The sequence below is a fragment of the Emydura macquarii genome, unplaced genomic scaffold (assembly GCF_026122565.2).
Source record: "Emydura macquarii macquarii isolate MOO-44397 ecotype Brisbane River unplaced genomic scaffold, CSIRO-AGI_Emac_v2 contig_691, whole genome shotgun sequence".
Lineage (NCBI taxonomy): Eukaryota > Metazoa > Chordata > Testudines > Chelidae > Emydura > Emydura macquarii.
This window is the reverse complement of record NW_027130828.1, coordinates 9,497,142-9,510,528: the sequence shown is the minus strand read 5'-3', so window position 1 is coordinate 9,510,528 and position 13,387 is coordinate 9,497,142.

The window sequence follows — 13,387 nt, the reverse complement described above, 5'->3', positions numbered from 1 at the left end:
TCGCATTCCTCATGCACACACTCTTTTCATGCTGGCCGGTTCAAGATAAAGAACATTCGTCTGAGTTACAAGATATGTTCATGAGACAAATATGGTTCTAGGCTGTGTCTGAAATCTGCCATGGGACGTCTGAGCACAACTAACTTCAGATAAGACAGAAAAGTAAATATCTTAATCGTGAAGCTACAGCATAGCTAGCATGTTACTCTCATTGTTGGCAAACTATTGTCTCTTCACTTATATGGTCCCCATCACCACAGTATCTCGCACCTCACAATCTTTTATGTATTTATCCTCACAACACCCCTATGAGGTGGGGAAACATTATTATTCCCATTTTACAGATAGGAAAGTGAGGCACAGAGAATAAGTGACTTTCCCAAGGTCACACAGAAAGTCTGTGGAAGAGCAGGGAATTAAACTTGGGTTTCCTGCATCCCAAACTAGCACCCCAATCACTGTGTCACATTACTACCAGAAATGGTGAGAGGCAAAGCTGCCTTTGTGAAGCAAAGTCTGGATTTTTTGCAGCTCCAATAAAATAGACAGTTTTGTCGGGTGGTGGGATGTGGGGAAAAATGGACTCTGGAAATATAGGATTGAAGGACAGCGTACCTTAGTATATAGGCAAAACTTCACGGTGGCTGGGTCAGTGGTGGCTGCTGCTCTGGCCCAGAAAAATAGTGAAAGCTCAGCTCTGAAGGCATTGGTGGGAGATGGCCAAGTCTGAAGAAGCATTTTCTAACTGGCAAACAGAGGGCACAGATCTCCCTTCTCAAAGGTATTTCCCTGTTTTGTTTTGTTTTTCAGGACATGATGCTACTTGCCGGAGAGCAGTAATACACAGACAGGGCACAGGGGTGGAACGATGTTGCGCCAGTTTCAGGCTGGAAATAAATCTCCTGTTTATTCTGGTTTGTTTTCTCTTATCAGATATCTTGAGTTTTGCAACTGAGTCCAAGTTCAATTTTACAAGTCTGATGGGATGCCCAAAGCTTTCATTAAATGAAGGGAACACACACAGAGCCCTCTCTGACTGGAGGGCACCAAAGGCACTTCCACTCTTTTCTGTGAAACTGGAGGTTTCTCTGCACTGCCTTTTGCAAAATCAGGGATTCACACCCCATTAGATGCCCTTGCGCTGGGCCCAGTCCTGGCCAGCACCTCACCAGCCAACATAGGCATGCAAGACTTCCTGCTGGGCTGATTCACACCAGTTCCCCTCAGTCTCTTCTTTGCTTCTGCTGTCTGGTATTACAAACACTTCCCAACTCCCAAGACTAAAAGGAAGCAAAGAACAGGGTCATGCATTCAAACAAGCTGCACCAGCCCTGCCACTGGAAACTAATGAAATTCCATCAGCAAGCAGTGGCAGACTTGGCACTTCTCCAAGGCCACTTTAAGAGCTCAGGACTTTTACATGAAATAAAGTCCCAGTAATGAGAAGGGAGGGTTCACAACACCCTCCTGACGCAGTGGGATAGAAGAAGCAAGAGACCAGGCAGCTCTTAGTGGGAGTCTGGGAGATGTTAAATGCACATGGAGCAGGGTGTCCAACTTTTCCAAGTATATAAGAGTATCTCTAATTGGGGCAGTAGGTGCTCTCTGTTGGCAAAGCAGCTGGAGAGAAATTTGTTTCCAGTAAGAAATAGGGGTACTTGAAGAGGACCCATGTTGTCAAAAGCTCTCTTCTGTAATTCCTGTTAACAATTGAGATGTGTGGTCCAGTAGGTAGAACAGATCGGGAGGCAGGACCTTGGGTTCTGTGTTACAGCTCTGCCACTCACATCAGGTGACAGCTTGGGAAAGTTATTTTTCCTCTTTGGGCCTTAGTTTCCTCATCTGTAAAATGGAAATAATACTTCCTCACCTCACAGGATAGTAATAAGGCTTCACCAATGCATATAAAGGGCTTTCCAGATGGAAAAAGTACTAATTATTAACACCATCAAGACTACAACATTTAAAAGACATTTTACTGAATTTCCTCTACATCACTTTCTGAAAATAGTAAAGGCATGATCTTGTTTTGCTGTTGGCTAGAAAATCATCTAGCATGATGGTGAACCAAACAACACACTTTGTAACATGCTGTCCCGTTCTAAGATCTTCTTCCTGCTGAAAAAACATCCCAGCCCTGCAAGTCGATAATAGAGTCTGGCCTAGCTCTGGAATATTGCAACTGCAGCTGTAACGCTGTCTGCAGAAGTATGGAACTACACTAGTTCTACCATTAAAAGGATATTTTGCAGCAATTTATTTTTGGCTCAGGTATTCTAGGGCAGGTTCAGTCTAGTCTTTGTTGTTGTTGAAATAGCATGTTCTTAGCAAATTCTAGTTTAGGATTTGTGCCACAGAAAGGTGCTGGAATGACTAATAAACTGAGGGTGCTTTGAGTCACTTAATAAAAGAGGGAAATTATCCCACCACCACCACCCCCCAAACCTGATAGGTGCATAGGTGTTTTTAATACACTGATATTCAGATTTTGGCTTTATCAGCATAAAAGAACTAATCAGCCCTTTGCTCAGGTTTAGTTTCCTTCCTCCATAGGGTCTTCTTCAAATGTCACAATACAGTTGAGGAGCTGAAAGGTTTGTCTACCTGGCAAGTTACTGTGCTGAACACCATGATATGAATCTATAGCAGACCATTTTGCCATGTGGTAGGTAATGCCCTGTGTGGAGCCTGCTACAGCAATGTGGAAGTCCTGGAGTGTGGCTTAGCATTCTACTACTTGAAAGCGTAATATGCCAAGCTGGATTCTAGGACTTTCACAGTGCTGGAGCAGTGCCCATCAGGATAATACTACACAGAAAGCCGGTGTGCTGTAGATTCACACCCTGGTTTGTTGCCAGGTAACCTGCCATACACACAAACCCAAAGTCAATATCTGAAAAATCTGTGGTGAAAAGGTTGGACCTGCTGCCATCAGGGACAGTATTATGGAAATAGCTCCTATACAAGTTGCTGGAGATACTGGGCACAATCTCCTGTAGTCCATTCAGGCAGTACAATAACATGTAGGCCCGGTTGAAAATTCTCCACCAAAACTGTTTTGCAAAGAAATGGGGTTTTTGACTAAACAAAATTTCTCACAGTATCTGCTTTCCTTGACATTTTTGTCAGAAAACTAAAAAATTGAAAACAGAGTTTTCGGCTGAAAACCAATTTTTTTATGAAGATTCGAAACCTTCCATTTAAAAAGAAATGCAGATCAATAATAGTAGTGGACACGGATGATGCAACATTCACATTTTATGCATAAGGACACTAATCTGCCCTCAGGCCGTAGGTGCCCAATATTATTTCCCATTAGCAGATGGAGACACTGAGGCACAGAATGAGGTTAAGTGACTAGCCCAAGGTGACACAGTGTGCAAGCAGCACAGCTGGGAGGAGAACCCAAGAGTTCAGACTCGTCTGAGCTTTAGCTAAAAGACTGTCTCAGGGCAGAAGGGTGTCTCTGTCAACACTAGGTTTTGGTTTACTGTACTCCAATATCCAGTGTACAGCATTATAAATTAAACATCATTGTAACAATACAAAGGAGGAGTGTCCAAGGAGAACGCTTCAATTTTGCACATATTGTTTCGTATCAGACAGAGATTTTGGTGGGAGTTGATACTGTGTCCATTCCTGAAAGCCTGTTTTAACTAAATCACTATTCAAAAATAGACCTCCTCGGGCTTCCTAATAAGGCAGATATGCCTCTTTCAATTGCTCTTAGGAAGGAACATTGAGAGAAAGAGGGACTGTTTCCACAGGACCCTGGCATACTATTTGATGTCAAAGTCTTTGAGACAGTGCTTTGCACCACTGAATTCACATGACAAGAGGGAGAATCTTTGCAAACATTATATAAAATGTAAGAGACCATGGAAGTCCCTTGAAGATGGCCAGTTAGATGTCTTCTGGTTTCTTTAAGATAATATGAAAATAGCACGGGAAATATCTGAACACGCATCTCACTGTGTGGCGGTACTCTTTCCAGTATCCCAGCATAGTGGTAAAGGGGTGCTGTAAAATAGGAGGCATCATCTTTCAGTGAGACACAAAGCCAAAAGCCTGACAATCTGTGGTCCTTAAACTTTCATATCACTCTCAATAAAACAAGGGTGTTAGAATTTAACCAGGACACCAGGGATTAACTTTGTTAAATTCTACTTTCCTGAAGAATCCTTGCAGTTTCAGCTGGAACAGGTATTCTTCACGTCCTGTCCTGTACTGTCATATAATGTTTGCTGCTAAACAGCTGCTAAGTTCCACTTCAGAGGTGGCTGCACTGCAGTGGGGAGAGTGAGGGGAAATGATCCCTGTTTACAATTTGTCTGTCAGTATGCTAAATGTAAAGTGCTTCAGGTTGAAAGGAACTAAATCACTGTGAGATCACTGTCATTCTCTTTGAAAAGAGCCCAGGAATTCTAGTGCCAGTTTGTTTTAAACAGAAGGCAAGTTGGTGTAAGAAAAATCTGTTCAGAAGAATCCCTTGATGGGAGACATATCATAGCCCTTTGCCAGGTACACTAACCACAGCAAATTAATTAGCAGCATGTTAAGTACCTGTGAATCTCATAGATGTAATTGAGGTGCAATACTCTTGTGGGGAAAATTTACTTCGCCATCAATTAATGAAACACGTTTCCTCCTTTCTCAAGAGGTTTTGTTCCCACTAGGGTCTGAGCCACTATTGTAGAGGAGGAATAATTAGACTAAGGTTGGAAGCTGAAAGACAGAAAACACAGCTTTCAATGGTTCTACAGCGTCTGATCCTGACAAAACTTTTGATTATGCCCTTCCCAGTTTCTTGACATAATTTCATCAATGTCAGAATAAACACAGACAAGATAGACAATGGCTGAATCCTGTGGATGCTTGGGGACAAACTCACCTCTGGCATAAGAAGGAGCAACTCCACCATGGTGTGCAGTCCTGTGTATATATGGGATGGAATAGCAACCAATGCCTCTCTGTGCAAGGTTTTTAGGCCATTTGATCCATTAGCGCACCCAGGTTGCATGGATGCTCTGACTGTGCCCCTTCCTAGGGCCTCATCCATAGCCATTAAAGTCAGTGGGAATCTTTCCATTTCCTTATGTGGACGCTAGGCACCTGGGTAGATTTCACTCTGGGAGCATGTCATATTCGTCCATACATGGAGATTCATCAGGTGCTGCAAACTGGGCAGCTAAAGGATGAGTAGAGCAATGGTGCAGCAGCTGGGAAATGGGGTAGAGATTGGGGAAAACTGGTGGCTGCTGGAATGGTGACACATTGGCTTTTGTCTTTGCTCTGCAAACAGTGGCAGTTTTTTGGTAGATTCACCTCCATTCCCAATGGTTTACTGAAGCAGCCAATCAGCACAGGTTCCCTATTGCAAAGCGCTCTCTACATACCTAATGCCCATCTCCTCAGACAAGTATTGATCTATAGGGACAGTATTTCTCCCTTATATTTCCAAGAATGATCCTCTTGGGTTCTGTTGCTATTTCTCTAACTTCCAGAAGCCTACCTTGCTTAATTAAATCATCTTGAGCTTGGCCATCCTTCAGCAATAAAAAGACCTCCACTCAACATCAATATCAACAAGGATTCTTTTCAAGCAGCAGAGAAATTGAAACAGGTAAGTGTGATTGATTTGAATTGCAGTGAAAACGAAAACAACTGTGGTGCTTCTTAGGAATGGTTAGAGATTATTTTATGAATAAGTAATACAAAGCCATAGATCTCTAACTGTTCTGAGCATGTGTGATCTTTGTGGCTTTCAGAAAAGGAGCTAGAAACAGAAATAAATTTTACAGACGGCAAAGATGTTTGAAGCCGCCTTCGTTTCTTATTTCAAGTGTTTATCTTGTTCTTTCCACACAGCTGTGCCTCTTTCTTAGCAGGCTGGTGTGACTGAGTAACCCTAACACTCAAAACAAAGTTTTAACTATTGTCAGTCTACCACTCAGCCCAAAACAAAGCCAAAACAAACCCTGTTCTATGGGCAAAGAGAAGAGGGGTTGAGACTAGACATGGTTCTCATCTGTCCAAACTTGACTGGCCTCTAGACCAAGGAGTCTGTCTTTTAACCACAGGCCTAGCTATCCATGCTTCCAACATGGAAATATTTCTTCAGTTTGCAAAAGATGATCAAGCACTGGGAACATGAAGAACACTGATTTTACGTTGATAATAAACAATTTCACATACAATCAGTGTGTTTTAACATTATTGGAAGAAATTGCTCATGGACTAACCAGGGCTGAATCAGCTGACAATAAATCATCATCATTTTAATATCTTCTTTCCCTTCTATCTTAAATATAACAGGCCAGGAGTGAAAGATAATTGCTCACTAGATGCTATTTGCTACTATTACAATAATAAATAATAAGAGTACATTTCCCTCCTAAAATATCTCTCATTTGAGGAACTCAAAACACTTTATATACATTCATTCATTCTTACAGCATCCTTGTGAGAATGTATTATCCCCATTTTACAGATGGAGAAACTGAGGCACAGACAGGTCGAGTGACTTGCCCATGGTCACACAGGGAATCAGCAGTAGAGAAGGGAATAGAATAGAGCAATCCTTTTTCCTTGGCCCCTGATCTAACCACTGATGTATTGTTAATAGCAACAATGAACACTCCCAGATCTCTCCTCTGATGTAGGGGGGTAAAGGAGCTTTTAATAGGTATTTCTGTTAACTTAGAAGGAAGTGAGAGGAATCTCGCTCAGGTGGGACAAAATAATGACCACTCACCAACCCCACTGTCATATGAAATCCTGAAGGCAGAGGGATCCTGTACACCTAGGGTGAAATCCAGGACCCACTGAAGTCAGTGGAAGTTTTGTCAATGTGGATAATATCTCACCCCTTCAGTCCACTGCTTACCCTACATGAACTTACGCATCAAAAAAGAAATCTATGGAGCCAGATAAAAGATGTGAAAATAACCCCACCCAAACACTCTGCTCCTCATTTGCCATAAGAATATTTCCTCTATAAAAGGGCTTGAGTGACTGCATCTAATGAGCAGTTGTTAGCTTGGACAGGTCTCCTTTTGGTTCTTTCAGTGCCAAAATACAGAAGGAAAAACAAAAACAAAAAAATCCCAGCCCAGAAAGCATGCCATGGGATCAGTATGTTAAACAGGGAAATCCTGCCTGCTTTCTGAAGATGGGCCAATGTACTCGCAGCCACATGCAAGATCTGCAGTCAGACAGACGTCCAGACTGTTCGACAACAGCCAACTAAGCATAACTATCCCACAAGAAAAACAAAGGACCTCGTCCAGCTCCTGCTCAAACCCATGGTAAAACTCCTATTGATTTCAATGGGAGCAAAAGCAGGATAAAAGAAACAAACTACAGGTGTATTAGGTATGAAGGGTCCCAATGGACACACTTGTGTTGAGTATCTGCTCATAGGAATCTGCTCTTTCCTTGCTGCAAAAGCAACAATAGCTTAACCTTGTTTAGCTTTAAACAAGCTAAATAGCTTAGGAGGACTCTGAAAAAGAATTTGTAATGAGCTCATGCCTCTCCTTTTCCTTTTTGTTCTGGTCAGAAGCGACGTCTATGGTAGGCTTCATCTCATCTCAGGTTTATGACAATGCTGATACATACTCAGCTCAAGGGGTTTCAGTTCAGACAGTTTCAGCAGAGAGGCTGGGTTTTGTTTTCATTTTCTTAAATAAACTCTTCGGAGTGAAGATTTTTCTGAGCTGATTTTTATTAGCATTAGTAGGTCCCCACCAGATTTAGATGCAGCTGGAGGCCTCCCCAATGCACTGCCCGCTTTCCATAGCTGCCAAAACTAATCCAGGTACACAAACCTCCTTAGAATGTTGAAGCCTATAACTTCTGGCTGGCTTAAATCTGAAAACTGTTATCATTAGTTTACCACCATGACATTTTCCAAACTACACTTCACCTTCTTTGTGAGGCTGCAGGCTAACCGGGATCCCCTGTAGTTAATATGTAGGAGTGCAGTAAGATTTTATCACATGTCACTTGGCAGGGGTTATTTTTTCATCAGGTTAGGCTTGGAAGCTCTTTTTGTCACGACATTTTCAACTTCGCAGAGCTAATTGTAAACAACAATAGCTCAGGCTTTGTAAAGCTATAGTCATGGATCGCAGCAAGATTAGTACATGCTAGAAGATAACATGGAAAATGTAAGTCACTTAAATCATTGATCGATGGTCACTGATTCTCAGTGATGCCAAGGCCATAATTATGCCAATCTGGCAGGGTAAAGGGGTCTTATAGTGGGCAGAAGTTATAGTTACATTATGTTTTTAGAGGATTCTTCCCCCCAGTTTCTTGGATCGTTTTTTATGTTAATGGAAGCAGGTTTTTTTTTTTTTTTTTTTTTTAAAGCAATGGACATAGCCTAGTGTCTGTCTGCCTATCTTCCACCCTCTGTTCTGACAGTGAACGTCAGTTCTTACCTGCAAAAACACCTGCCATTCAGCGGTGTGATCGATGTGGGGGAGGCAGACACTGCTGTGTGACAGTGCTGGCAGCATGCAAGTTTGTTGGGTGTTTCTGACAACGTGCTCGTTTCACTCATTCACATGCCCCCAATGCTGCAATACCTTCCACTCCTATGGCACTTTCCAACCAAAGAATGTCAAAGAATTTTACAAAAACCAGCTAAGCCTCACAACCCTACTCTATGGCAAGTGTTATCCTCATTTTCCAGCTGGAGAAGCTGATGCATGGATTGGGGGAGTGATTTGATCTGCCTTGCAAGTCAGTAGCAGAGTTGAGATTAGAACCCATGACTTGCATTCCATTGCTGACCACTAGATAACATTCCTTTTATAGGGACAACATCTCAATTGATTGTGATTTCAGCCTAACTCCCAGATTACTGCAGTATTCTACCAAGTCACTTCTCAGCCTGGCCTGCAATAACCAGCAGCCCGAGATGAATCCGATATGCTCTCAACATGCATTAATATCTCTGAACAGTGCGTGGGCAGGTGGCCTGTCATCACAAAATGCTCCCCCTTGAAAGGGGGAATTATTTCACCACAGTCTAAGAAATCATATTGTGCTTTGGCAGGGCTCTGCCGGTGGAAATATTTCACTCATGGCAACTTTCTGGAACTGCCAAAGCAACCTGCTGAGAGCCAGATGAACAAAACAGGCCTTGGAAGAAAAGGGAGATTAGAGATTACAAACGGCAAAAGACAACAACACCACAAATATGCAGCTCTCTCCTCAAACTGCTCAATGTCTGCTGTGCGGAACTTGCTTTTCAAAATTCACAGCGGCTTAGAAAGCTCATGAATTATTTATCCTTGCTCAGATCAATCCTTCAGCAGGCTGTCAGTTAGAAATCAAAGCCCAAACAAGCCAGGCACTGGAGGAAACAGCTTTCAAACCCCCAACATGCAACCGTCAGAATGCCCGTTCACATGCGGGCGGCACCCTAACAATCCTTCCCCTCCACCCCACCGCCCCAAACACTATGTCTTCGCCGGCGGCAGACTTACAGAGCCTTAAAAAACCTCATACACACCCAATTTTGAGCTTATTCCAAGATTCTGCATATTAATAATTGATGTCAAAAGCAAATTTTAAAATGGGAAAGTCATCTTGTTTGTTTTTAAAAAAAAATCCAAATCCACTTTTGTTTCAACTAAAAACAGAACAGTGCTAAATAGAAAGGCTGCTTCATTCAGCCAATGTGCCTTTGCCACATTGTGGCTCGGTGTTACAACTGTAATCTTTTAAAATGTAAAAATATATTACCTCTCGCTGTCCCCAGCAGCCAACAGCTATTCCACTCTGAAGGTGACAAGAAAGCTAAGAGTTATTGAGGCTGATGAAAAAAGAAAATAACGCCACTCCCAACCCCCCAGCTGCCATTCAAACAAGCTCAGAGGTTTCTTGTATTTGTGTATAACTGGGTCTCAGTTGGACGTTGAAGAGGTGGGGATGACATTGGGGTAGTTATTTTCCCTGCCATAGGGTTGCAGAGCTCTGCAGTCACTGGAAAGGTACCCCTGCCCCAACTGGCTTCCAGGAAGCAGAGTTTAGGGGAGGTTACAATTTATTTTCATTTTGACCTTCAGAGACATCAGATCTTTGTACATAGAGAAAGAGGTTTGTGTAAGTGCTTTACATATATTAGCTCTAAAAACCATGTCTCAACTCATGGAAATGCCTTCTGGGGGTAAGTCCGACAAACGCAAAGGCCAGATGCTGGTCTCAGTTACACTAGTGAAGGCCCAGAGTAACCTCACTAACATCAATGGGATTATTTCAGCTTTACACAAGTACAAGCGCAATCCAGTTCTGGCCCCAAGACGCCAAGCACAACACAAGACAGCTCTAAGACACCTAACAACATATAGCAATATGTTGTCTCTCGTTATTAGCTCAAGTGCCTTCACAGGAGTGCATCACAGCTCATCATTCAGAACGATAGGTGCTCTGCTTGCAATAAAAGGCTTTTTACCTCTCCCTTAGCATGAAGATTGCCACAGAAGCAAGGTTTTTCAAAAAAGGCTAAGCACCCTTAAAAGGGAAGGTGTCATCTTACTCCCTAGATAAAAAGAAAACGAATGGCAAAAGCTTTTTTCCCTCCTCCAGATGGAAAAGTCAAGACCAAGATCTGGAAGCACAATCCTGCTCACTTGTAACCTCAGTTCTCTGAAGCTAAGGTAGCCTCTGTCTAAAGACTCTTGGGGAAGTGACACCTTGCATGTGGCCTCAGAAAAGTCAGTTCATAGCTTTCTTAATTGAGGCTTTGTGCCTTAAGGAGCTGCTCCCGGGTCTTTCAGACACTGGACTTGAGTGTACAGTACATGGCTGTGTGTATTACACCTTTTCTTGGCCCTTTCACGAGCTGGCACAAATTTGGAGAGAGCTTTACACCAGACATGTTGCTGTTTTTAATTTTTCATACTGTGCATGCACTGCAGCAGAACCAGCTGGTGCACTACACTTTTGGAGCTCACAAACTGAGCAAGGCTGACTTGGGTTAACACTTCTGTGGAAGATCTCCAGCTACCCAGCACACTGTTGGGAAGCAAGTTCATGACATGTGAACAAGCAGTAAAACCAACCATGCTGCATGGTGCTGGGGGCAAATATGCTGCTGGCATGCTGCCTTTCACATGGATAAAACAGAGGCCTGGTTTACCTGCAGTCATTAAAGATCCCATGGCAGCTTTTCTAAGAGAGAATGGGTTACTCCCAGTATCCTGACCCAATTTTAGAATGCTCTGACTGCCTCAGCAACCCCTTTGCAGTCTTCCTCACTTCCCACCCTCCACAGCTGTGTTGTACAGAGATGCCACGTTCTACCTGGAGGTGTAGCTCTCTGTTGAAATGCTACTTAGTGTTGGCAAAAGGCCCCGACCATCCATGGCTGCAAGGCCCTGTAGGAAATACGCACTATTACCAGTGCTTTTATTTCCAGTCTGGATCATGGTTGGCCACTTATGTTCCTGAAATAGGTACTCAATCTGATCTGTTTGCACATCCATGATCAAGCAAGACAGCCGTTAATGTGTGCTCCCTTTCTCTTGGATAGGATACGGTACAGCCCTGGATTCCAGCTGCAGCTCCTCCTGGTGCAAACCCATTTATCATAGCATAGAAACAGCTTGCCTGCTAAAGGCCACACTATGATAAAATGCCAGTAAGTATATTTACATTCAATATGCCCTGTTCATCTGGCCATCAGAAAGCGACTGCTGAATCTGTACTTTCATTCCTGAGCATCACCCAGCCTTTTAATCAATCCCTTGTTACTGATTACAGATTGATTCCATTTCCAGTAGCCAATAGTTTTTCTTTTAATTTTCAGCATCAGGTTTAATTAAACTGAGGTATGCCTGACCCTGTCAAATCATATCAAAATCTGTCTTGATGCTGGGTGAGTGAAAACACCGGCATAAATTATTGATTAATCTTTGTTCAAATTAATCTATCAGTGACTTTCTCTGGATAGAATGAGGACAGAGCCCATAAAAGTTTGTCTGATAACAGCTGCTATTACACTGCAGGCTGAAGAGAACAATCATAGGGTAGTTCAAGATGCAGTGACATCCTCAGCCAGGGATGTATGGCTGAAGAACCATTACCAAGTGGAGTTGAGTCACTCATTCCAGCTCTTCTGAAGAATTTGAGTTCAAAGCCAAAGTGTCAGTCTTTTAACCTCATGAGACTTAAACTTCCAGTAGGTGGCAATCAAAGTAGAGAGAGACAAAGAGTAAAAAATCCCAAGTAAATGGACCTCAGGCAGAGGTTCTCCAAAGGAGCATGAAATCTTCCCATGGCCAAGAGGCCATGGACCCTCTCTATAGCTACTTCTGTAACTGCATGGGAGCTACTGTCAATGTAGGAAGTCCTTTTCCTCCCTACCTGGCCTCCTGCAACCTCAGAAGAAACCAATTTGCAGCTGATCATATATAACACAAACTCGTATCTGCAGTTATTCTACATCCAAAGCAGCAAGGTTTAATGGCCAGAGAGGAGCAAACCAGCTCCTAGGCATTGTCTACCATTGTGTGCATGTGAGACCCCTGCTCCAAATTCAGCAAAATAAACTCTCAAGTCAGACTGAACTCCCACTCCATGACAGAACATATTTTGAAGGCAATGCTCTTGAAAGCTGGAGGCTCCATTGTGCTTGGTACTATACATATACCTGAGAGACAATAAGGCAGACAAAGCAGGGTGGGAGGAAAGAAAGCAGTATAATTGATATGAAGTGACTTGCCCAAGGTCACACAGGAATTGAATCCAACTCTCCTGAATCACAGTCCAGTGCCTTGCCCACTGGACCATCCCAACATCTGGAAGAGCTCTTTCTTCCCAATATGCCTCTTTCATTAAACTGTTTGTATTTGCCATCAAAGTCATCAGTGCTGAGGAAGCATCTTCAAATTACATAATCACATGCATCTACTTGTCAGGGAAAAAGGACCTAGAGAAAACATATCACGAGTGCTAGCCAAATCTCAGAAGGTTTGCTTTGGAAAAGCTCCTATAAAAGGGGAATGAAAATTCCCCTTTAGTGAGGTCAGGAGTGGTTGTCTGAAACAGTGGGTTGTTTTTTTTTAGTGCTCCAATAAATATATATATAAATAAAAATGCTTCTCTTGGGTTCGGAATAAAGGCCAGGAAGAGGCGCTCCCTGTTGCTCCTGTTGACACGTGGCTATCTTGAATGCATACTAATCTTTGACCAAAATTGAAGCCATTTAAAAACAGGTTAGGGGCCAAGGCAAAGAGGGATGGATGACTGTAAAGAGCAAAGTTGCATCATCATCATAAAGAGGAGGAGATTATTTTGCAGCATTTTCCAGGAGGTTCCTACTCTTTGAATAAACTTTGGGTACCACTAACTCCTGAAATGTTTTTTTTTT